Below are 27034 nucleotides of genomic sequence, written 5' to 3'. Positions count from 1 at the left end.
TTTCATTCCTTTTTATGGCTGAGCAATATTCTATTGTATATATATACAACATCTTCTTTAGCCATTCATCTGTTGATGGACATTTAGGTTGCTTCTATGTCCTGGCTATTGTAAATAGTGCTGCTATGAACATAGGGATGCAGGTATCTTTTTGAATTATAGTTTTGTCTGGATATATGCCCAGGAGTGGGATTGCTGGATCATATGGAAACTCTAATTTTAGTTTTTTGAGGAACCTCCATACTGTTTTTCATAGTAGCTGCACTAGTTTACATTCCCACTCACAGTTTAAGAGGGTTCCCTTTTCTCCACACCCTCTCTAGCACTTAGTATCTGTAGATTTTTAATGATGGCCATTCTGACGAGTGTGAGGTTGTACCTCTTTGTAGTTTTGATTTGCATTTCTCTAATAATCAGCGATGTTGAGAATTTTTCATGTGCCTATTGGCCATCTGTATGTCTTCTTTGGAGAAATGTCTATTTAGGTCTTCTGCCCAGTTTTTTGATTGGGTTATTTATTTTTTTGATACTGAGTTGTATGAGCTGTTTGTATATTTTGGAAATTAAGCCCTTGTCGGTTGCATCATTTACAAATATTTTCTCCCAGTCTGTAGGTTGTCTTTTTGTTTTGTTTATGGTTTCTTTTGCTGTGTAAGAGCTTATAAGTTTGATTAGGTCCCATTTGTTTATTTTTGCTTTTATTTCTATTGCCTTGAGAGACTGACCTAAGAAAACACTGGTTCAATTTATGTCAGAGAATGTTTTGCTTATGTTCTCTTCTAGGAGTCTTATTGTGTCTTGTCTTGTCTTATATTTAAGTTTTTAAGCCATTTTGAGTCATTTTTGTGAATGGTATGAGGGTGTGTTCTAACTACATTGATTTACATGCGGCTGTCCAGAGAAATTAAATTTTAAAGCCTTCAAAATATTAGAAATAGTGATAAAATTTATTTTCTGAGTACACTGTCAAGCACATTGCCATGTGCTTTACATAAATTATCTCATTTAATATATAGTGGAAACCTGTGAGTTAGAAAATTGTGATTATTCCCCATTTATAACCAAGTAAACTGAATATTAGAAATATTAAGTAAAAATTTAAACTCCTACTGAGAAAATGAGAATCATTATTAAAATATAGACCTTTCTGATTCCAAAGCTAAGAATCTACTCAGTAATTATGCTTTCTATTAAGGTATGCAAATTTTATATTATGTACTACTAGTGAAGTACAATCATAGATTATTTAATATGTGGTGTTTCAACTTAATTTTAAAAGAAACTAATCTATTAGACTAATATTAAATTCTATTTTAGTACTATTATTTAGTGTCTAAAATGCTTTGTGTTGCATTTTTTGTAAAGTGAGATACAAAGGTGAAAAGATCTAGCCTCAGATTCTGAAAATGTTATAATAATGTTGTAGAGAATACTTAAAAAATAACACTTCAGTCATTCGATATATATTCATTGGGCTTCTAACTAGTTTTAGCTAAGTGTGTGGACAAACCAGAAAAAGCAATGCTCTCAATGAGCGTGCATGCTGGTCTAGATTATATAGAAAATAACCAAGTAAATAACAAATGAAAAACACATAAATATTTCATAATAATAGGTTTTATACAGAAAATTAATATGATGCATGATTGAAAGTAAATGGGGAGAACAGATGTATATTTTAGTTGAGATGATGTAGCGATGCCCTTTCTGGAAAGGGAACATTTGCTATAAAACCTGAATTAGTATGTCACCCCATGCACATAACTGGAAAAGCAAGTGCAGTGGACCTAAATTTGAAGAAGTTTGACCCGTTAAAAGGACAGGGGAAAAATGTTTGATGTTTTCGACCTGAAGCAACATGGAAGATAGATAAGAGATGACACTGGAGAGATAGGCAGGGGTTAAGTCTTACGGAACTCTGTAGATTCCGGTAATTTGTTTTAATATTATTTGAACAATGTTTGGAAACAATTAGACAGTTTTTAGCTGGTAAGTGATATGATTTGTTTTGTAAGAGAATAAAATTGGAAGCAGAGAATCATTGGGTAGCTATTTAGTAGTGCAGCTTTGATTAAGGTAGTAGGAGGGAAATAGAAATGGTCAGGTTTAGGAATTTTTTTGAAGTATTGATAATGAGGTTTTCTGATGTATCTGATTGGTCTGTGAACGGTGTCAACAATTATGAGTTTGATCTTTGATAGCATCATATATTGAGTTAGGGACAATTGAGGGAAGAACAGATTGGAGGTAGGGACTGGAATCATTATGGCTGCTTTGGTTTGGTTGAAGTGTTTGATAATTACTAGACATTCATGTGAACAAAACAAGTAGGCAATTACATATACAAATATAGATCATGGGGAAACATTTAACTAAACATATGTTTAGAAATAATAACCTTGTAGTAGCATTCAAAGTCTTGGATGAGGCTACTTGAGAGAACATAGAGACAAAAAGAGGGCTAAATTATATGGTCCTGAGTGATTTAACATTTGAAGGTCAAGCTGAGGATGAACCAGGTGAAGGGATTGAAAGGAAGCAGCCAATGAGGTAGAAGATGCATCAGGAAAATGTAGTGTCATGGAAGTCAAGAAAAAAAACATGTTTCCGGAAGTGTGTCAATGTTGCTTAGAGGGAGAGTTTTCCATAGAGGAAGCTATTGGTCACTTGATAGGAGAATTTCAGTCAGGCAGATGAAAACAGATATTCGACTAAAATAAACTGAAGAAAATCAATAGATTAGAAAATAAAATATAGACAATATATTTGAGAGAGCTGCTGTAATCGAAAGCAGACACATTGGTCTGTATCTAAAAGGTGTTGGATCATGTGTAGGCTTTCTCCTAAAATAATAGATTATAAAGCATAAATGTGTTCACTTCTTTCCTTACTAACATGTGAGGCCCATGAAAGCAAGGGCTATTGTTTTGTTCAGTTCTATGTCTCCATCAGCTAGCCTAATTATCCTGAACATAACATATCATGCATAAATATTTGTTGAATAAATGAGTAAATAATAAATGGATGAACTCACAATTGTTCACTTGCTTAAAATATTTTTCTCCTACATCAACTATTAGCAGAGTTGTTTGTTGCTGTTGTTGTTGTTGCGTGTGTTTCCCCTAGCCACCCAAAACAAAAATTTTGCAATATTCAATCTTCTTTTCCATCATGGCTTGACAACCATTCTCCCTGAACAAAAATATCCTTCAATTTTGCTTATTACATCTATGAAATATCTTTATAATAACCACTACTTACATTTCACTGTTTTCTCTAATTCTTTAGTTTAGATTCTCATCAATATTATTCTTTAACATTTTACTGAAGGAACTGAAGCTATCATTGGTAGCCAGCCTTCACAGTGACCCCCAATTATTCCAACCTCTTGGTATCCACACAATTGAGTATCTCCCTCCCACACTAAACAGGGATGATCTGTTTTACCAGTAAGTTATTGTGGAAATGGCAGTGTTTGACTTGTGAGGCTACGTTTGGCCTTGCCTTCTGGATTACTCACTTCAGGTGAAGCCAGCTGCAGTGTTATGAGAATGTTCAACTAACACTCTGGAAAGTCAACATGGTGAGGAACAGAGACCTCTTGTCGACACAAACACTGATTTGCCTTGGGAGCAGATCCTTGAGTACCAATCAAGCTTAGATATGACTGGAGCCCTAGGAGACACCTTGACTACAACTTCCTGAAAACCCCTAAGCCAGAACCAACCAATGGATTTAAGCCATTCTCAGATTCCTGACCCACAGGAGCTCTGTTAGAAAATAAATGTTTTATTTGAAACCATTATATTTTAGAAAAATTGCAGAAATAGATAAATATTTCACTCTGCCATCAATATCTTGAATTACTGGTTTACCAGAATTATCTTTCTAAAACTCTGTTTATGCATCAAGAAATAAAGAAAAGCAAAAATAAACAAATGAGACCTAATCAAACTTATAAACTCTTGCACAGCAGAAGAAACCACATACAAATCAAAAAGAAAACCTACGGACTATGAGAAAATATTTGCAAACAATGCAATTGACAAGGGATTAATTTGCAAAATAGACAAATAGTTCATACAGCTCAATTTCAAAAAACAAACAACCCAATCCAAAAATGGACAGAAGACCTAAATAGACATTTATCCAAAGAAGACATACAGATGGCCAACAGGCAAATGAAAAGAGTCTCAATATTGCTAATTATTAGAGAAACACAAATCTAAACTACAGTGAGGTATCATCTCACATCAGAATGGCCATCATCAAAAGTCTACAAATAATAAATGCTGCAGAGGGTGTGGAGAAAGGGAACTCCTCCTCCACTGTTGGTGGGAATGCAAATTGATACAGCCACTATGGAGAACAGTATGGAGGTTCCTTAAAAAATTAAAAATAGAGTTACCATGTGATCCAGCAATCCCACTCCTGGGCATATATCCAGAAAAGACAGAAACTCTAATTCAAAAAGATAATGCACCCTAATGTTCATAGCAGCACTGTTTACAATAGCCAGGACATGAAAGCAACCTAAATGTCCATCAACAGATGAATGGATAAAGAAGATGTGGTGTGTATATATATATATATATATATAATCAATTATATATATATAATTTATATATAATAAATTATAAAACATTGTAAACCAACTATACTTCAATTTAAAAAAAAAGAAATTTTAGTAATATTCCTTTTATGAAATAAGCACATTGAAACTTTTCACAGTACAAAATGGTAGATGTAGATCTTTAGTAAATATTAAATGAATGGAAGAAGGCAGGTAGGCATTAAAAGAAGGGAAGGAAAGGAAATTAAAAAATAGACATGATTGAAAGTGGAGCTCAGAGTCAATACAGTGTAGTAAGTAATAGCCCAGACTCTGGATCTGAATTTCTTGGCTTGAATCCTGATTTGATATGTGACCATGCACAAATACCCTGGCATTTATAATTTCAATATCTCTGTGAATTTAATGGAGAAGATCATAACACTCTTCCTAAGGTGGTTTGAAGGATTAAATGAAATAAAAATATTAACATTTAGCATAGTACCTGCTATATGTCTAATACTTAAGAAATGACCATAGTATCATTATTATCATTATCAATGAGTCAAGTTCAGCTTTTCTTTACTGTTAAATTCTTTTCCTCCAAACCTTTACTATGTTTATTTTATTTTTAGGGTGTGGGGGAAGAAAAGAGGGAGTCTTTCTGTTTCATTACTATGGACTTAAATATATCTTGATGCTATTTATTGAAAAAATAATTCTTTGTGCCTTTCATGTAGTTCCTCATTGTACTTGCATAATAAAAACAAGTTACTTAAAATTTATTACTATTAATAAACAAACTATCAGTTAAATAGAAAAAAATTGTGGTAGCTGATATCATCAGAGACAAGATAGTTTTGTATTTAAATGAACATCAGAAATAAAGTTTTCTGTGATATAGTGTGATATTAAAACTCTTATTGCATTTACCCTAAGCTGATTTTTACTTGATGCTGACTATAAAATCAAACATAAGCAAACAAACACAGAAGCAATATTCAGTGACCCAATAGGAGTAAAGAATTCTGCAGGTTCTACCCTCCTTCTGTCTTTGTCCTCAGAGATGGAAGAAGGAATTAAAAGTGCAAGAACCAAAAATTGTCACAATGGGCTCTTGGCAAGACCTGCCTTTCTGCTTTCATCCTCAGCATGTCAGAGACCTCTCCTATCTTCTCTCAGCACCATTCATGATTATGGACTCGTTTCCCACCAAAAAAATCCCTGCAGATATCCATTTAGAATCCTTACACTGGTTGGGCATTACTGTTTCTCTTAAATCTGTCCTGAAAAGCCCTGCTGTCTCAGCTGTTGTTTGGAACCTTCTCCCGGATGGGAAGATGGGCATGGAATATATCCTATTCCTGCTACAGTAAAAGAAATCTTTTAGACATCTCTAATTGTGGCATATTTCTCTCAAAAAGAAGTGCTATGAAAATAATCTTTATAACTTATATTTAAAACCTAAACATTTGCATTATATTAGCTGATTTCAGAACCTATGTGCTTTTTACAACATTACATTAATGGAAAATATTACTCCAATTTCTAAACATCAGATTTCCAAACTCTTCCAGCACAATTCATTCATTTATTGAGAATATTTGGCAGTGTAGTTGATCAGCCTGTATACAAAATTAAAATGTATGAAAAAATGTGAATTTTAATATTGGGGTAATTCGCACAATGCTTCATGGAAGAATAAATATTCAGGTTTAAAACACTTTGAGGGTGGAAAATGATGTATGTAAGATGACCAGTTTATTTAAAATCATAAATATCATTCAGGCATGTAATCCTATTTTTTGTAGAAAAATATAATGCTTTTCTCACATCTATTCAAACTGAGTTGAGGTTTCAAGAATATCAGAATACAAGTTTTGGCTTGCTCAGTTATTTTATAATACATAAACTTTGAAGTATCTACTAAGATATAACTTCAGTTATTAATACTCATAATTGAAAATCTTAACCTAACCTCTCTCTGATATGTCTGTAAGATATATTAGAAGTGAGATTAAAAGACATGCATTTCCAAAAACATTTTGTAAAATGAAAAACAGAGACTTACCTTTTAAAGCAGTGCTCAACTCGGGGCAAGATGGCGGAAGAGTAAGACGTGGAGATCACCTTCCTTCCCACAGATACATTAGAAATACATCTGTTCCTACAGAACACCCACTGAACGCTGGCAGAAGATGTCAGACCTCCCAAAAGGCAAGAAACTCCCCCACGTACTTGGGTAGGGCAAAAGAAAAAACAAATAACAGAGACAAAAGAATAGGGATGGGACCTGCGCCAGTGGGAGGGAGCTGGGAAGGAGGAAAGGTTTCCACACACTAGGAAGCCCCTTCGCGGGCGGAGACTGTGGGTGGCAGACAGGGGAAGCTTCAGAGCCACGGAGGAGAGCGCAGCCACAGGGGTGCGGAGGGCAAAGCGGAGAGATTCCCACACAGAGGCTTGGCGCCGAGCAGCACTCACCAGCCCAAGAGGCTTGTCTGCTCAGCCGCCGGGGCGGGCGGGGCTGGGAGCTGAGGCTCGGGCTTCGGTCGGGGTCGGATCGCAGGGAGAGGACTGGGGTTGGCGGCGTGAACACAGCCTGAAGGGGCTAGTGCGCCACAGCTAGCTGGGAGGGAGTCCGGGAAAAAGGCTGCAGCTGCCGAAGAGGCAAGAGACTTTTTCTTGCCTCTTTGTTTCCCGGTGCGCAAGGAGAGGGGATTCAGAGCGCCGCCTAAACGAGCTCCAGAGACAGGCGCGAGCCACGGCTATCAGCGCGGACACCAGAGACGAGCATGAGACGCTAAGGCTGTTGCTGCTGCCACCAAGAAGCCTGTGTGCGAGCACAGGTCACTCTCCACACCGCTCCTCCTGGGAGCCTGTGCAGCCCCCCACGGCCAGGGTCCCGTGATCCAGGGACAACTTCCCCGGGAGAACGCACGGCGCGCCTCAGGCTGCTGCAACGTCACGTCAGCCTCTGCCGCTGCAGGCTCGCCCCGCATTCCGTACCCCTCCCTCCCCCCGGCCTGGGTGAGCCAGAGCCCCCGAAGCAGCTGCTCCTTTAACTCCATCCTGTGTGAGTGAAGAACAGACGCCCTCAGGCGACCTACACGCAGAGGCGGGTCCAAATCCAAGACTGAAACCCGGGAGCTGTGCGAACAAAGAAGAGCAAGGGAAATTTCTCCCAGCAGCCTCAGAAGCAGCAGATTAAAGCTCCACAAACAACTTGAGGTACCTGCATCTGTTGAATACCTGAATAGACAACGAATCATCCCAAATTCAAGAGGTGAACTTTGGGAGCAGGATATATTAATTTTTCCCCTTTTCTTTTTTTTGTGAGTGTATATGTGTTTGCTACTGGGTGAGAATTTGTATAGCTTTGCTTCCACCATTTGTCCTAGGGTTCGGTCCGTCTGTTTTTTTTTTGTTCGTTTTTTTACTTAAAAAATCTTTTTTCTTAATAAATTTTTGTTAATAATTTTTTCCTTATTTTTTATTTTAAAAAAATTAAAAAAAAATTTTAATTTTTTTTATAAATTAATAAATTTATTTTAAAAAATTAAAAAAATTTTTCTTAATAAATTTTTTCTTAATAATTTTTTTCTTATAATAGCTTTATTTTATTTTATTTTATCCTCTTGCTTTCTTTCTTTCTATATTTTCTTACTTTTATTCTGAGCCAAGTGGATGAAAGGTTCTTGGTGCTCCAGCCAGGCATCAGGGCTGTGCTTCTGAGGTGGGAGAGCTAACTTCAGGACACTGGTCCACAAGAGACCTCCCAGCTCCATGTAATACCAAATGGCGAAAATCTCTCAGAGATCTCCATCTCAAAATCAAGACCCAGCTTCACTCAACGACCAGCAAGCTACAGTGCTGGACACCCTATGCCAAACAACTAGCAAGACAGGAACACAGCCCCATCCATTAGCAGAGAGGCTGCCTAAAATCATAATAAGGCCACAGACACCCCAAAACACACCACCAGACGTGGACGTGCCCACCAGAAAGACAAGATCCAGCCTCATCCACCAGAACACAGGCACTAGTCCCCTCCACCAGGAAGCCTACACAACCCACTGAACCAACCTTAGCCACTGGGGACAGATACCAAAAACAATGGGAACTACGAACCTGCAGCCTGTGAAAAGGAGACCCCAAACACAGTAAGATAAGCAAAATGAGAAGACAGAAAAACACACAGCAGATGAAGGAGCAGTGTCAAAACACACCAGACCTAACCAATGAAGAGGAAATAGGCAGTTTACCTGAAAAAGAATTCAGAATAATGATAGTAAGGATGATCCAAAATCTTGGAAATAGAATAGACAAAATGCCAGAAACATTTAACAAGGATGTAGAAGAACTAAAGAGGAAACAAACAACGATGAAAAACACAATAAATGAAATTAAAAATACTCTAGAAGGGATCAGTAACAGAATAACTGAAGCAGAAGAATGGGTAAGTGACCTGGAAGATAAAATAGTGGAAATAACTACTGCAGAGCAGAATAAAGAAAAAAGAATGAAAAGAACTGAGGACAGTCTCAGAGACCTCTGGGACAACATTAAACACACCAACATTCAAATTATAGGGGTCCCAGAGAAGAAGAGAAAAAGAAAGGGACTGAGAAAATATTTGAAGAGAGTTGAAAACTTCCCTAATATGGGAAAGGAAATAGTTAATCAAGTCCTGGAAGCACAGAGAGTCCCATACAGGATAAATCCAAGGAGAAACACGCCAAGACACATATTAATCAAACTATCAAACTATCAAAAATTAAATTTAAAGAAAACATATTAAAAGCAGCAAGGGGAAAACAACAAATAGCATACAAGGGAATCCCCATGTTCTTGGATTGGAAGAATCAACATTGTGAAAATGACTCTTCTACCCAGAGCAATCTACAGATTCAATGCAACCCCTATCAAACTACCACTGGCATTTTTCACAGAACTAGAACAAAAAATTTCACAATTTGTATGGAAACACAAAAGACACTGAATAGCCAAAGCAATCTTGAGAAAGAAAAACGGGGCTGGAGGAATCAGGCTCCCTGACTTCAGACTATATTACAAAGCTACAGTAATCAAGACAGTTTGGTACTGGCACAAAAACAGAAACATAGATCAATGGAACAGGATAGAAAGCCCAGAGATAAACCCACGCACATATGGTCACCTTATCTTTGATAAAGGAGGCAAGCATATACAGTGGAGAAAAGACAGCCTCTTCAATAAGTGGTGCTGGGAAAACTGGACAGGTACATGTAAAATTATGAAATTAGAACACTCCCTAACACCATACACAAAAATAAACTCAAAATGGATTAAACACCTAAATGTAAGGCCAGACACTATCAAACTCTTAGAGGAAAACATAGGCAGACACTCTATGACATAAATCACAGCAAGATCCTTTTTGACCCAACTCCTAGAGAAATGGAAATAAAAACACAAATAAACAAATGGGACCTAATGAAACTTAAGAGCTTTTGCACAGCAAAGGAAACCATAAACAAGACGAAAAGACAGCCCTCAGAATGGGAGAAAATATTTGCAAATGAAGCAACTGACAAGGGATTAATCTCCAAGATTTACAAGCAGCTCATGCAGCTCAATAACCAAAAAACAAACAACCCAATCCAAAAATGGGCAGAAGACCTAAATAGACATTTCTCCAAAGAAGATATACAGATTGCCAACAGACACATGAAAGAATGCTCAACATCATTAATCATTAGAGAAATGCAAATGAAAACTACAATGAGATATCATCTCACACCGGTCAGAATGGCCATCATCAAAAAATCTACAAACAATAAATGCTGGAGAGGGTGTGGAGGAAAGGGAACCCTCTTGCACTGTTGGTGGGAAAGTAAATTGATACAGCCACTATGGAGAACAGTATGGAGATTCCTGAAAAAACTACAAATAGAACTACCATACGACCCAGCAATCCCACTACTGGTCATATGCCCTGAGAAAACCATAATTCAAAAAGAGTCATGTATCACAATGTTCATTGCAGCTCTATTTACAATAGGCAGGACATGGAAGCAACCTAAGTGTCCATCATCGGATGAATGGATAAAGAAGATGTGGCACATATATACAATGGAATATTACTCAGCCATAAAAAGAAATGAAATGGAGGTATTTGTAGTGAGGTGGATGGAGTTAGAGTGTGTCATACAGAGTGAAGTAAGTCAGAAAGAGAAAAACAAATACAGTATGCTAACACATATATATGGAATCTAAGGAAAAAAAAAAAAAGGTCATGAAGAACCTTGTGGCAAGACGGGAATAAAGACACAGACTTACTAGAGAATGGACTTGAGGATATGGGGAGGGGGAGGGGTAAGATGTGACAGGGTGAGAGAGTGGCATGGACATATATACACTACCAAATGTAAAATAGATAGCTAGTGGGAAGCAGCCGCATAGCACAGGGAGATCAGCTCGGTGCTTTGTGACCACCTAGAGGGGTGGGATAAGGAGGGTGGGAGGGAGGGAGACGCAAGAGGGAAGAGATATGGGAATGTATGTATATGTATATCTGATTCACTTTGTTATAAAGCAGAAACTAACACACCATTGTAAAGCAATTCTATTCCAATAAAGATGTTAAAAAAAAAAAAAAAACAGAGAAAAGAGAGCAGATATATGGTTACCAGGGGTGGGGGGTTGTTCGTGGGAGGTGGAACTGGATGAAGGTAGTGAAAAGGTACAAATTTGCAGTTATAAAATGAATAAGTACTCTGGATATAATGTTCTACATGGTAGATATAATTAACACTGCTGTATGTTATATATGAAAGTTGTTAAGGATTAAATCCCAAGAGTTATCACAAGGAATTTTTTTTTCTATTTATTTGATGTTGTATGTATATGAGATGATTGATGTTCATTAAACTTTTGTGATATTCTTTTTAAAAATAAATAAATAAATAAAATAAAGCACTGCTCATTTATTAGAATTTGTCTCATTAAAATGTGTTTTCTCATTTTATATCTGTGTTATAGATTAGTCCAGTTTTCATGTGGATTTTAATTGCATACATTGTAAAAAAAAAAAAAAACATTTCACAGGACATGATTCTGTGATAGAACATTTTAGTTTCTCACTGCTGTCTCAATAGACATGCAAAACAATAGGGATTAGCATAGTTCCCTTTGACTGATGGATTCATGGCTTTCAATTTCCCTGAAAAACAACTGTAACATTCAGATGAGCTGATCCAGGAAGCTTGTCATTTCAGTGATCCTCTGGAGACTGTCAGGGACAGAAGAATCAATTTACAATTAATGAAGCATATGTATATTGTGAAGAAGAACCTGATGAGTTCCTTCAGCAACTGTCATGGGCAAAGATTTCATATCAAACTGGTTAGCCTGGCCCTCATTCAGCTAGGTGAGGTCTGTATAAGTGAGATTGTGAGAGAATATTTGAAATGCTCCTGTCTATAAACAACAGAGGAACTCTACAAGCTCCATTCATGTAAACTAGTCTCTACAGAGTGGAAAGTCACCTTAATGTCATATCTCATTATTTTGATTCAGTCCCCGATTTCAACAGAAAAAAATGATGATAGTACATCATTCAGGGCTTTTTTATTCACAGACTTATATTCTCTAGGCAATTTTTCTACCATTTAGCTATATGAGAAAATATCTGAAACAGAAAATTAACATACTCTTTCTGTCACTAACTCAAAAGGGTCTTGAATCAAATTGATCCAATGATAATATCAGTACTTGTTTTCTTTCACCACATGCAAAAGTATAAATAGTAAATATAAACTGAAAATTCTTCCAGGATTAAAGTATCATGTATTAATTTGTTTATCAAAATGAAGCAGCCAAAAAGGGGAGATTCCTGGCTATTTGACATGAAAGAATAATTTCATATATTAGTGAATAAATGTTTTTGCCCTAATAGTATTTATTCTTTTAGTGATGTAATTATGTGATAAAATAATACTTTTTCTTTGGTCTTTACTCTCCAAAAGTACAGCCAAATTAGTTGTGGCTGCATTAATAGATGTGAAGCAAATTCACACTGACAGACAAAAACTTAATATATTTTATGTGTGCATATATATGTATACACTCACATATATACATGCACACACACACACACATATGTAGTGAAACTTTTACAGTGTCTGAATTTAAAATCATATTTGTTTCTGAAAAGAAAATTGTTCTTACTCTTTTAGAAGTTGTAAAATCCTATATTTTCCTTTTTTTTTAAAAAAGGATCCTCTTCTTTTTTCCCTCTCTGCAAAGTTGTTTGACATTTAGAGCATCATAGTTGTGAATTACAATTAATTTGAATTTCGGAAATGTCATTTTACTTCTTGAAATAAATAGAGGTACTTGATTTCTGGATTATTGCTGTGAACTTCTTTATAATTATAATGTGTCTTTTAAAAAATATTTATCTATTTATTGATGTAGGTTGAGCTGGGTCTTAGTTGCGGCACATGGGATCTTCATTGAGGCGTGCAAGATCTTTTAGTTGTGGCATGCAGACTTCTTAGTTGCGACATATGGACTCAATTGTGGCATGCGAATTTCTTCTTAGTTGCAGCATGCAGACTCTCAGTCGCTGCATGCTAACTCTTAGTTGTGGTATGCATGTGAGATCTAGTTTCCTGACCAGGGATGGAACCCGGGCCCCCTGCATTGGGAGCAGGGAGTCTTACTCCCTGGACCACCAGGGAAGTCCCTGTGTCCCCTTTTATCTTGAGGTTTTAAATCAGATAAAACTGAGCTTGAATTCTGGCTGTAGTTTTTTTTTAGTTGAAGTCTCCACGGGCAAATTGCCTAAACTCTCAGCCTCACTGTTCTCATCATCAACCTACCTTTAATTTCAAGGATTAAAACAGATGATATTCAAATTACTTAGAATTGTTCCCGTCACATAGTAGCTTCTGTCTCAAGTATATATTACTCCATAAGAAATTAATCTTTAAAAGAAAAAGAAAAACTTTCAAAAGATGCCTCATTTTTCTTTTATGTCTAATATCTGGTTTCTATTATTCCCATGAGTATGTGTTTTTGAGTAAATTATGAATACAAATTTTATTTATTTTATTTTTCATTTTATTATTTTTTTCATTTAATTTTTCAGTATGAATTCATGGAGTCAATTTGGTAATAATAAAAATTTACCAGGTCTAAATATTCTCTGTTCAAATCTATATGATAATCTCTTGTACAGTCTTCTTTTCCATCTTTTATCAATTTTTATCTCCTATGTGCTATTTATTGTCATTCAGACATTAGAGAGATAGGTTATTCTAAATGAGGTTTAAGACACTCAGTATAACACATCATTTGATTTCTCCTCATTTTCTGAGTCAGAAATTTTACTTGGCTTTCTAGTTATTCTAACTAGATGTTGAAACCAGTTAACAATTTTTTTCTCAAACAAATGCAAATAGTAGGAACATAGCCTGGGTCCAACCAGACAAATTAGCAGATAGTCTCTTTACCTGGTGAATTTGGCAAAATAAACTCAATTCTATACAATTAAATCCAAACGTCAAACACACCAACATTACATTTAGCTAAGTGTGCCAGGCAACTGTAGAAAACATAACAGGGTTTTAATGAGAATGCAATGGAAAAAGCTAAGAGAACAAAAGCTGCTTAAAGTAGACTTTATGTTCGCAAACAGAAATTTTCTTTTCATATACAGAACAATTTTAACAACCTCCGCAAGTGTCCACCATTGAGATCGTCTTCATAAAACAACATGCTTCTTGTTATCAAAAGGCCTTCAGTTTACTGAAACATTTAGCCCAGTGTTTATGGACATGGAGTCTGAACCAGACTGTCTAGTTACACATCCTGGCTTCACTTACTACTGGGGACTTTGGGCTAATTACTCAACATCCCTCCAAGCACTAGTTTAAAAACATCATAATATGAGCATCTGGAATAGAGTAAATGTTCAGCATATATTGTCTTTTATTATATTTTTCAGGAGTAATATATCCTCTTGCTTATCATGTCAAATATTAAGCAGACTAATTTTTAAATTTCTTGTTTATTGTCCTGACAAATAAAGATAATATCAACTTGTTTTTAACTTTGGAATTAAATCTTGGTTTAACATTTCTTGATTTTTATTTGCCAAGTGGCAAATATAATTTTGCCCTTTAAAAACTATTCTCTGAATTTTTGTATTTATGTTAAGGACATCTGTTTCAGCTTTTGATGGAATAGTGATTAGTTTTTTTTAGCACAAGTTTATATATAGTTGCCAAAAAATAAATAACATGTACATTAGAAAATTCAATTTTTCTTGTTGAAAAACTGGACTTGCAGTTTTTTAATTATATTTTTTCAATTGCATTTGTCTTCAGAATAAAGTACAAAGAGCTTAAAAATTCTGAAATAAGAGGAATATCGTATGCAATTTTTTTAGCAGATATGTATTTTGCATAGCACATTTTGCTGTGAAAAGGATTTTGCCTCACATTTTTTTATTCCTAATTGTAAATTGCTGATAGTATTATGCCAACTTTTCAATGTGTGAATATTTCTACACCATGGCAGGAAATGTTTGTAATGTGTAGCTGTATTCCTGAAAATAATTCTCAGGATAAAGTGAGAGTCACAGACTTACACAGTAGGGTATATCACTAGAACCATGCAATCTAGTAATGTATGTCACACTGGCCACATGCTCTGATAAATTTTCTTGTATTATTAAACATGAAACACACCTTTTCTTGCTTTCAGTGTTTTCCTCTCATGTCTTCTTTAAAGGTTCTTTATCCCCCATCCTTCTGTTTTCATTCTCCCATCTTAGGTCTAGGATGGTGCTTCCTTTTTATAGGGAAGTGATTTCATTGGAAAGTAAAAAAGAAATAACATGGTGACTCCTAAAAGACTCTTCATATTATATAAATGGTCATATTGTCTATCCCTTGAGTAGTCAAGGATTTCATCTTGAATAGTCTTAGAAGGGTAAGGGAACTCCAAAGTGAAACCCTGTATTTTGTCAAATAAGACACCCTGTCCCCTTAAATGTGATCAAGTATTTGGAATTTGCAGTTAATACTACCGAAAAAAAGTATAGTGGAAAATTGAATCTGTAAGTTATTTTTACTAGATATAAAATAATGAAAACATATCTTGGTACAGAATAATTATTTAGTCTCATAATGAAACCATCAAAATTAATAATTTAATAAACACTAAAATGTTATTTATTATGTAATTGTATGTAAATATAAAAGTATGTGGTGCACTTAGGTTGCCTTCAGCTAGTTGTATTTACTTACTAAATGAATTATGGATTTTTAATAATTAAAATAAATACTCATTTATCTTTTAATTATTGCAAATTATCTCAGTTACCAGGCAAATTCAGTATTACCTGATAAATATCAGCTTCTGTAAATAATGTTATGCTTTAATTTTCTTCAATAAAAAAAGGATTTTTTCCCCATTACAACTGATTTAGATTGGTGACAGTGAACCATACCCTTGAAAACTCTGACTTTTATGTAGCGGTACTTGGAAATATTTACAATTATCTTTAAAAATATTTTGCTATGTTCAAAGATTTGCATGAATTTAACTGTCAAGGTCAGAAATAGCTTCCATCCGAGTTAAAGATTCTATCCCCTGAGGACATCAACTAATACGTCAAAGGTCATCAGTTTTACACCTGATTATAATTAAGTACATGTTGACATAGATCTGATTTATTGCTCTACCAGGACTGTGAACTTCAGGGTAGACTATTTGTTTTAATGGGAATGGAGTTTTGTTTCTTGCTTATCAGAGGAATTCTGTTAACTTTAAAAGGGTTAGCAGAAGATGATTGGAAAACAAAATCCCAATTAACTCCCAATTATATAATTTTATTTAAAATTTTTATTTTATTATGGTATGCTATTCTATATAAAAGTAATAGATGATAACAGTACTTTCTAATTATTGATATATAAAAATGTACTTAAATGCATTTCATGATAATTGAGGGGAAAAAAACAGTTCTAACATCACTTGAAAGTTTAAGATTTGTTTCCTCCTTATGGAGATTATATTGTATCAGTGCTGGGGATGTGGTCTGGAAAGCAGAGAGAAAAGAAATAAAAATAGGTTTTAACTGTAATATTCTTTGTGATATTGAATCAGAGTCTATATTTATTTGCAAAGTAACATGGGAAATTAAGTTAATTATAAGTAGATTTAGAAAGGAAACAAAATATATTTTCTGTTACAACTATCTAAATGTTTATTTTTGAATGTGTGTGGGGGGCAGTGCTAAAATCTGCCACTTAAATTTACAAAAGAAATGCCTAAAATTTTTATGTGACCTATGTGATACAGTCAAATTGTTCTATTCACTTTATAAACATCATATATGTGAGCATATGTGTGTATTATTGCACTCAAGCATGGGAATGAAAGAGATTGGAATTTTAACATCTACCGTTTTATAGATTATGAATATATAGCATGCCTACTCACCTTGTAAATGTATTTTAATATTTTATAAAACACATTTGATCTTTTAAAAGCTTCTTTACTAATTTCTTTTATCCTTTCCATATTCTTTATGAACACTTAACAGGAACACTTTATCCCCCTTGAAATGTATTACTTGTTTGAAACATATAGTGTTATCTGTTCTAATTTACTTTGTATGAATTGCCAGAGCTTCATATCTTGGAATTTTACATATTTATACTCTACCAATAACTTTACTGATGACTTCCAAGCTTATGTTTGAGACAGATATTTTATGCTTGTTTTATGGAATAAATATAAAGATACAGGGCATACTATTCATAGTGTTTATGAGTACTTCATTTCGATAATACTTAAAGATACAGTGAGTAATATTCATAGTGTTTATCAGTACTACAATCTGACAATATTTGATTAATTTCCTAGATTTTCAGATTCATTTAATAAAGTGAGTACTAGAGGAATAAACATACTTCTAATAATCTCGTGAAGAAAGCATTAAGCTAACGATAAACAACCACTTAGCAACTTGAATTTTGAATAAAATGCATCGATCAAATTTGTGTTTCCAGCATGAGATAGGAACTAGTACAAAGTATGTTAGTTGAAGCTCTCTGACTCCAAAACCTTTTCTCAATGTGCTAGATAAAGTTTCTCCTCATTGATGGGTATTGTAAAGTTATGTCTTCTTCATGAATATTCTAAATTATTCTTAATGTACATGTCCATATTTAAATTCTATAGGATATTATAAAATATCTTGTATATTTGTTAGGTTTTATAAGCAGTATAAATAACATTGTTTCAAACACTGGAAATTGATATGTAACTATTTGCTTAGCAAGAATTTTAATTCTACCTAATAAATCTTTAAATAATATCTAAAATTCATTAAATAATTTGTAACACACCTGGTAATGAAAGAAAAATTTGAATCATAGTTCAGAACCACATTTAGTTATGATGTGGGCAAGGGAGAAAGAAAAGTATATTTATGTCTGTATGGAAAGAAATAGTGGTTAAATAGGTACACCTGCTATGTTACATAAAATTCAATATCATACCCTATTACAACATTCTTTAAGCACTTATTTTGCAGAGGCAGTGTGCTAAATATTGCTGGTAAAACTGTTAATCAAATAGGGCCATCACATTTATTTTTTTTTCTATAAAATCAGAGAAATAAACATCTGAACAAGTAGTAATTCATAATGATAAGTTATTTAATACATATGTACAATATGTATAAAGTGCTACAGAAACACAAAATGAGCAATGCATTAATTTTTCAGTGATAGGACAATGGAGACTTTAAAGGAAGTTACAAATTGGAAGACATGTTTCTTTTGGACCTTAAAGAATAAAGGTAATTTTGATGGTGATGAAAACATTGATGCCAATAATACTGTCAAGGCTGGTGGATGGAATTCCACAAGAAGAAATGATCATGAGATAAAAAGTGTGTTGTGGTATAAAAAGTTTTCAATTATGGGAAGGATAAGGTAAAAACTTTTCAGAAGGAGAATAATTTGACATTGGACAGGATGGAAGGGAGTGGGAAGGCAGAGAGATAATCTAAGAGGCTATTATTATAATAACTACCTCCGTAAATAATATATAATGAAACATTTTTAGAAGGTAATCATAGTTCTATATCTACTAATAGGACTGAGGAACATGGTCTAAATTATTTTGTTTTACAAAATATACTAATCTAAAATTAATCTGACATTGTTATTTGTGGTCTAACATAAAATTGTTAACTAATAACAATTTTTATAAGTATTCCTCCATTGATTATTTCTGGAAAAAATATCTATATAAATTAAGAGTATTTTAAAGTATACTCATAATTCACATGGATAATTTATATAGATAATTGATTTTTATATATAATGTGGTTATGTATTTGATCACTAACGATTTTGCTGCTCAAAATATTAGAGCACATTAAGAAAACTCTTCCCCAGATCTTATGGTTCTGCACTGTGTTTGGGAATTACAGAATGAAAGATATGTTTTAGAAAATATCTAAATCCTAATAATTCAAATTCATTGATAAACGCATTTGGTACACAAAGACATTTTTTTCTTAAAGGTATCATGTAATAATACCCTTCTACCTGAAGGAAAGGATTGAACTAATATTCATCTAAAAGAACATTTAAATATTTAAGTCTATTATTCCAATGTTCACCTTTTATATTGTTTCCTGAGAGAGTCACATATAAAGTTATAGACATCACATTTGGATATATTTTATATACAATTACATATTATGGCATACATTAAAAATTTCACAAAATATTGTGTGACAGTTAATCGTGAAGTAAAGTCAAGAGGAAGGCTGTATGGCTTGTTTTAAGTGGCAGAAAATGGCTCAAAATGCCTGATTAATCCTTTTTCCATCCATAGAAAAATTATGTGTGACATAATATAAAGATACATTCATGGTTATGCTATGGAACATAAAAAAGTAAAATTTTAGCCCATAAGAATAGCTGATGAGTTCCAGAAGTGAAGTCAACAACCGATTTAACTCATTCTACTGGAAAGACAATTACTTTAAGAAAAAAAGCTAAAATACACCCGTGATTTCATTTAAGAGAATAACATTAAGCACAATTCCTGGAATTATGCTCCTTATATAAATTATTCTTGTTTACCACAATTTATAATCAATGTCAATTGATAACGCATGCTGTGGTAGAAGGTAATCTCAATATATACGAGAAATGAGCACTTATCTCTTGGTATTTGTCTTTGAAGAAAGCTACTTTGAACAACCTCTTAAATTTCAGCTAAGGCCTTGTGTGTACATAAAGGAGTTGTGTTTTGTTTTTCTAAGAGGTGTTCATCTTTCTCATCATTAAGTTTATTTTATTTTATCATAGTCAATGTTAAATTCTTTAAGTAATATCATGATTAATAACCCTTTCCCCAAATTCAGTCTACCATTTTGTTGTAATTTATAATACTGGAGTCAGATCGATAAGAACAGACTTATATAATTTCTTGTTGGAAAATTTTGTTTCATTTCAATTCATCCCTCCTTTGTTAAGATCAGAATTGAAGAGCACAAGCCTATGTAATTGTTTATTACTTTATTTCATTTTCTGGTCTGCTGCTATGTTCATTTTAGTGTAAGGTACTTATTCTTCCTTCCTGGTCTTATATCAGCAGCTGTTAGTTTTTTGTTCTTTCACCTTTACTTCTCTTCCTCAAGTAGTTTTGCACCAATGTACTTACTACATCCACTTCAATATGTTTTAAGAAACTATACATTCCAGCATAGTTAGTGCCCTATAAATCTTCCTAGAGTCACTTGAGTCTAGGTTAGATAGGTTATAAAATATGCATCATCATCAAGAGAAACAGCAAAAAAGTCTCTAAAAATATTATTCTTAGAAAAAAAAATAACCCACAGGAAAAGAAGAGATATTTGAGTTTGGCTCTTAGAATTGTTAGAAGGGAATTCGTGTCAAGAAAGACCAGAAATAACAGTCAGCTGTTTTATCGGCAGAGATAGTAAAACAACTAAGTTGTGGAGTCAGCAGTTCCCACCAGTGGCCACAGAAGGAGGATTCCGAGGAGTGCATGGTAAGGGTGCTCATAGCCTCAGAAGAAATAATTGTGCCTTTGTCTCCTGGGGATCTGGGGTCATCACAAGAGAGACCTTCAGAGTAGGACAATAAGTAACATTAGTGCTGGTCCACTTCTATTGTCCTATTCCCTTCCCCCCTTAATAATTATTCATCTAAATTGTTTGTCATAGACGACTATTGCATTTTGTATCACAAGTTTGTTACCGAAATGCTGTTTTTTAATCCTTACACCAAAGTATCTGCATCAGTTCTTCAAGGATGGCCTTCTTGGTGACCCTCCAAAACTCACTCTGAGCCAGTTAGGTATTTTAACTCTTTATTCCTGTATCTCCAATAACTGAAGAAAGAATTCATCACAATATCTAGATTAGGGCTAAACTTCAGGGCTCCGTACACTAGGATAGGGAATTAACAAGGACAAACAAATATGCTGAAGTACTATGTATACTTTAGGTAAGCCCTCTTGACAGTTTGGAGGTCAATGATTGCCTCATGCAAAGTGTCAAGACATCACCCCACCAGAGTGGAATAAGGATGAGTGGAGAGAATGAAATCTTTGGGAAACACTGTCACCTCCTTCATATAACCTTCAACATTTTAGGGAGACAAGTATCAAAAGTAACTTACTTGTGATCACAGGTTGTTCTTTTTTAAAAAGTTTCTTCCTCTCCTTCCGGCATGAGAAGCCAGGTAATTTATCATCAGTAACTGGCTTACATTGGGTTATGGCACATTTGCTGCTTTCTTTTTGTAAAAGGTGTGGACTCCGCACCAGACTCATGGTGTTCTCTCAGAGAACACACTGTCCATCTCTTCTGTCCTATTTTAATTATCACTTCCCCCAACTCTTCAATGGAAACCCTTTAGTCTCCAGACAAAAAAACAAATAAACTCCCTGGAATTTATTTTGAAGAGATATCATATGAGACTTAGGTGATATCTTATAACTTATATTTCCAATGACTTTTGTTATTTACAAAATTACCTATGATACAGTAACATAATACAATTATAATTATTCATTGGAACAAGAAAAAATATTGGAATCTGATATATATATATATATAAATCATTGTACTGACAATAAATTTATTTTGATTTTCTTAAAAGTCAAGTTTAGAAAAAAACTAACTGTGATATATGGTCATCCTTCTATATTCTAAACTTTTTTAATAAGTACTTATTATGGGTGGAGCAAATAATGGGTGTTGGAAATACACACATAAGAGAGGAATTCATATTCTGTTGGCAGAAAATAAAAGTAAGTAATAATATGGTGTGATATGTGTTGTAGAAAATTATGCTAAAATTACTATGGAAGGGCAAAGGTCAGAGAAAACCTAGATTAGAGTCACCAAGAGCATGATTGAGCCTTGGAAAATTAGAGTTTCTTAAGCTGGAGTATTGAGAAAAAGGGCATTCATATTAGCGTGAACATAATAGCCACATTAAGGCATGAAAGACCATGGTGAGCCTGGTAATGAATGATTAAGTTGTTGTAAGAGAAGCATGTTATTAAAAAAAATTAAAACTGAAAGTAGAAATGCAGTAATGCATTAAAACTAAGTGCATTACAAATCTAATCATTTTAAAAACACTGTATGGCCACACAAATATATATCCATAGGCAAGAATCTTCACCATGACAAGTGGAAAATTCTACAGAAATGACAGTGAAGGTGAAGGAAAGTGCTAAGATTTAGAAGATATTTATGAAAAAGAAACAGCAGAACTTTGGGAGTGAAGGGCAGTGAGGAAGGGCAAGAGCTTCAAATTGTGTGGCTTTGTCTGGGTGTCATTGATTGAGTTAGAAAATACAAGATGAAAAACGAGTTTAGAGGGAAATGAACTTAAGATTACTGTACACATAACACTTTGAGAAAACTAAGTGATAATCAAAAAATTTTTAAATAATTACAATTTTTTTGAAAGTCAGACAAAAGATAAGTTAAAGAGTGGGATATTCAAAAAGAAAATATCAGCATCGTATGTGCTATGATTGAGGTCTTGAGAAGAAAAATGTCTTGCTTTGGTACCGTCTGAAACGAAAGCCTAAAAGGAAAGCTTGTGGGGAGGAAGTCTATCTGGGAGGTGATTCTAGGAAACACCTGAGTGTAGGCAGGGAAACTGAGGTAGAGAAGGAGAAAAAGTATGCATTCTTGAAGTCATTGCTGTGGACAGTAGGGTCTGATTCAACAGAGACCCCTTGCAGAATTGATTACCCTTCAGAAGGAAGGCTGAACATTTCTTCGTAGGCAGCCATCTCCTGCTAGACGAGGGTTGGCTCTGAGTATGTTAACCTCCACCCCCATACTTCCTGACTGTGGGCTTGGTAAAAGAATACTGAGGTGGAAAAGCAGAGAGACACTTGGAAGAGCTTGAGAAAGGACTGACAGAGTGTATGAAATGAAATAGTACAGTTTTTAATAAACCTATGATTTTCAAGGAAACTATGATAAATATTTGAAAATATCTTATAGCGGATTATTAGAGTATCCCTCCTAATAAGTATGACAAGATTTTCTTTTGAATTAGCACATTAATTTTTTTGTAAACTAACTCATTTTCTTTAACTTGTAAAATAATCAATTCTTTCTTCTTCAAATATGGCCTCCCCTAAATTTATTTTTCTCTCCTTTTTTTTTGCAGACTCTTGTAATATAGAAATTGGCCTTTCTCTGTCTAATAACTGTATATCTCATATTTTATTTTATAAATTTCTTGTTTCTTTTTTATTAAATCTGGGAGACTTCCTAACCATGTCTGCCTGATTATTAAATCTTTGCTGTATTCACTCTGCAATTCAATTCATTTATTTACTTCATTTTTAATAATTATAGTTTACAAAATCCATGTTTACAAATTATCTCTTCCTTATAACTGCTAGGTCTTGCTTTCTATATCAATAGTTCTCTCTTTTCTCTTTGAAAAGATTTATGATGCTTAATCTAAATTCTTGTTCTCATGACTTTATTCATTCTCCTTCTGTTTTTTTTTTTTTTCTGGCTATTCTAATTCATGATGTCTTTCTGCATGGTGATTGCACTCCTTGATATTTCATTATCTTTTGTGTGGGTTCATATTCCTTTGAAAGAATCATCTGCTTTGTTTAATAATTTTTATCTGGGTTGACAGATAAAAGCCCAGTGTTCCTCCTGATGAGTCAATGTCTATGTGTGTATTGAGGAGAGGGGGAGATATCCTCAAACAAAAAGCCTGGCATTTCATCTGGGCTGAAAAATCTCATTTGGTTCACATAATCAGGCCACTTTGGCCCTCAAGGAATCTCTCTGCATCACTGCTTAAAGCAATGCTATTTCTGTAAAGCTTACTCTCTATGGTTGTAATCACTTACAGAGTAAAAAGGAAAGGGATAAGTAACAACCAATCAGGGACATACTTATTTGACTTCATCTCTTATTTTATTTTTCCCATCCCAGCCTGACTTATTGTCTTATTTTTTTTTTAGCTGCAGTTGGGTTGATTCTGAGTTAGGGCTGCTGTGCTTTGTTTTTTTTTTTTTTTGCAACCATGGTGCTCCTGGTCCTCCAAGTGGTCTGCCTGGGAAAGTATAAGGAAAGGAAAAGGGTACAGTTAAATAGCCCCCATGCCCATTCTCTGGCATCTGCCTCATTTTCACTTGAGACTGCCATTTCACCTACCCAAACATCTGATCTAACCACTATGTATCAGTCACCTGAAATATTTCTCACAGGAATTAAGTGGAATTCAGGGATAAATCAGCTTCCTTATTCCTACTCTTGGATCTCCTAGGCCCATACACCTATTTAGAATATATTATGAGAGAGGACAGTACATATGATGTTTTCTCCAATGATTATTGAACTATAGAAAAGTTATCCTCTGGGATCTGATTTATTTAATTTTAGATTTCCACAAAAAGTTGAAATCAATTGACCATAGATTCTAATAACGTCCTGATAGTTCACCAGCCCCCTGGTGAGAAGTACATTTGCTTTGATGACCTATTCCTGGAAACTTATACTTTGCTTATCACAAAATTGCTATGAAGTAAATAATTCCTTGGATGAAACCGATACTACATCCTTTATTGTTCTTGTCAAGAATATGTATGTTGGACTAAATTATTCTAGATTATTTCATATGGAACATTTAACTTTATGCTGCATTTTAAATGTACTCTGATACCAGATATTTCTCCCCATAACTTCTTTATCAGCAATAAAAATGAGTTAAGATAGAAGCAGTCTACATTTCTTGTTGATGTGCTCAAGGAGCCAAATAGACCGTCTTTTGGTTGTTCATCACAAGTGCTTACTGTCCTTCGGAAGATCAGGCTCTTTGGGTTAAGGCAGACTGAAATTAAAGTGAAGCTGACTGTATTTGAGTTTTCATTTTTCTCTTTTGCTGAATATGTAACAATCACCCTGGAAAACTTCAGGAATAACAAAGGAAAAGGTAAAAGTAAGAAAGGTAAAGTGAGAGAAACACTTTCTTTTTATTTGCTTACCTCTCATCTCTAGTTAATTATTTAGATAAGGTAGAAAAAATTAGTAAAATTTCCTCTCCAGAGAAATACAGCTAAATCTTAGGATTTTAATCAAGTCAGAAGCCCTCCCTTAAATAACCAAGAGAGACACCCAAGAAATTATGCAGCCTCTTTAGTTCACATAATAACCTACTTACTCCTACTCCTCCCATTCTATGTGGATCGGTAAAGAAACAATTGTTACATTTACTATATTATATATAATGAAGCCAATACAGTTGAGGGAATATTTCCTTGCTCAATCTGAGCTTTCTGTAATATTCCTGAAAATTATCTATTTTTGTGAGAGTGGCTTGCATTTAATACAATAGGTTTAAAAAGTCCACAATCCTATCATTCATAATGGCAGAAACTTCCCCTGGAAACTAGACCAGTGAGAATCTTTTTCCCATATTGACTCTGGAACCATGAACTCTTTTCTCCTTCTGCTAATTTCAAGATGAATTAGGTCCATCCGGTTATTTCAGGCTTATGTATTTTTCCAAATATGCCGTATTTTATATTAAATGAGGATATGGTAGTGATCCATGTACCTGTGCTCTGTGGTAACGCCTACTTATCTCTCCTCTGTTAAGAAGTCGTAATGAGACAGCTGACCCAGCTCTTTGCTAAGGTACCTAGAATTGGGAGGAAAGGACCCTCCACAGACATAAGATTTGTCTCTCATTGGTAGGACTAACTTCTCCATGCCTTCTCTTGTCCGAGGCTTATGAGCAGAAAAGCCTTGGTCTGTGTGGTGTATTGTCATTGAAAATTAGAGGGTGCTGCTCTCTGAAGGGTGATGGAGTGATCACAGACATTTCAGTTACATCCATTCAGTTCAGGGAGCAAAGAAACACCATGGAAAAACTTACATAATTATGTTTTTAAATGTCAAGAGTTGTATTAAATGCATGGGAAAAGATTCAATCTTCCTTTCTTTATTTAAGGGACTCTGCCAAAGCAACTGTATTGTTTAATGTGTTCTGAGATTGTATATCCTGAGGCTACTTGGGTTCCAGGAGGTTAATTTTATTTTTATAGATCCTTTTTCATTTCACGGTGACTCAAAGTGACTCCCCAGTTGCATTCCTGAGACCTTTCCTTTGTCTTTATTTTCATGTATAAGTCTGCTTTGCATAAATGGTGTCACATGGTATACAAAATACATTATACTTTGCTTTAAATTTATTATACAGAAACACCGTTATCTTAAATCTAATAAGGTAGACAAGGGCATGAAGGTATATATTCTTCCTACCATTGTCCTGGTAATTTAATTCCTTTCCAAATATAACAGTAGACTTACTTAAAATGCTTACATGAACTTTTTCTATAAAATAAAGATATTCAATACAATTTCTGTCAAAAATTCTTATCTCAAATAAATATATTTTTAGCAGGGAGATATTTAAAGATTGGTAAGTCAATAATAGAAATGATATCATCTTGCATTTTAATCTTGAAACAAACTTTCTAGTTATAATACTCAGTTACTCAATGAAATATAATACACATAAGCTAAATAAATCTGTGATCAAGAGCACCTTGAATATTTGGGCATTCTCTGGGCCTGTCAGTCAGTCTATGATGAGCTGTGAGGAAAAAAAGGGCTTAAGATTGACATTTACATTTCTATTCTCACTGTGTCAGAACCCCTTCCCCATGAAACCATTTAAAATGAAATAATATTTACTTTTCTTAAATTCAGGTGCACTCAGTTGAATGATTTTGTAGCATCTGAGTTAGAGGGAGGTCACAAATGTGTTCACTCAGTTGACAGTAAAGGTTATTAAACAATAAAATTGAACAGTAAAGGTGATTGTGTTCATTCATCTTTTCTCAAAGTCAAAGTAGTCTTTGAGGTAGTAA

The 27034-nt window shown here is 34.3% G+C and overlaps 1 pseudogene; it reads right to left on the bottom strand.

Annotated features, from left to right (window-relative positions):
- Positions 1-21433, bottom strand: part of LOC132363346 (tubulin beta chain-like) — a 52527-nt pseudogene extending 31094 nt beyond the window's left edge.
- Between the last annotated feature and the right edge of the window lie 5601 nt (positions 21434-27034).

The sequence above is a fragment of the Balaenoptera ricei genome, chromosome 3 (assembly GCF_028023285.1).
Source record: "Balaenoptera ricei isolate mBalRic1 chromosome 3, mBalRic1.hap2, whole genome shotgun sequence".
Lineage (NCBI taxonomy): Eukaryota > Metazoa > Chordata > Mammalia > Artiodactyla > Balaenopteridae > Balaenoptera > Balaenoptera ricei.
This window is presented reverse-complemented; position numbering and strand designations above follow the sequence as displayed.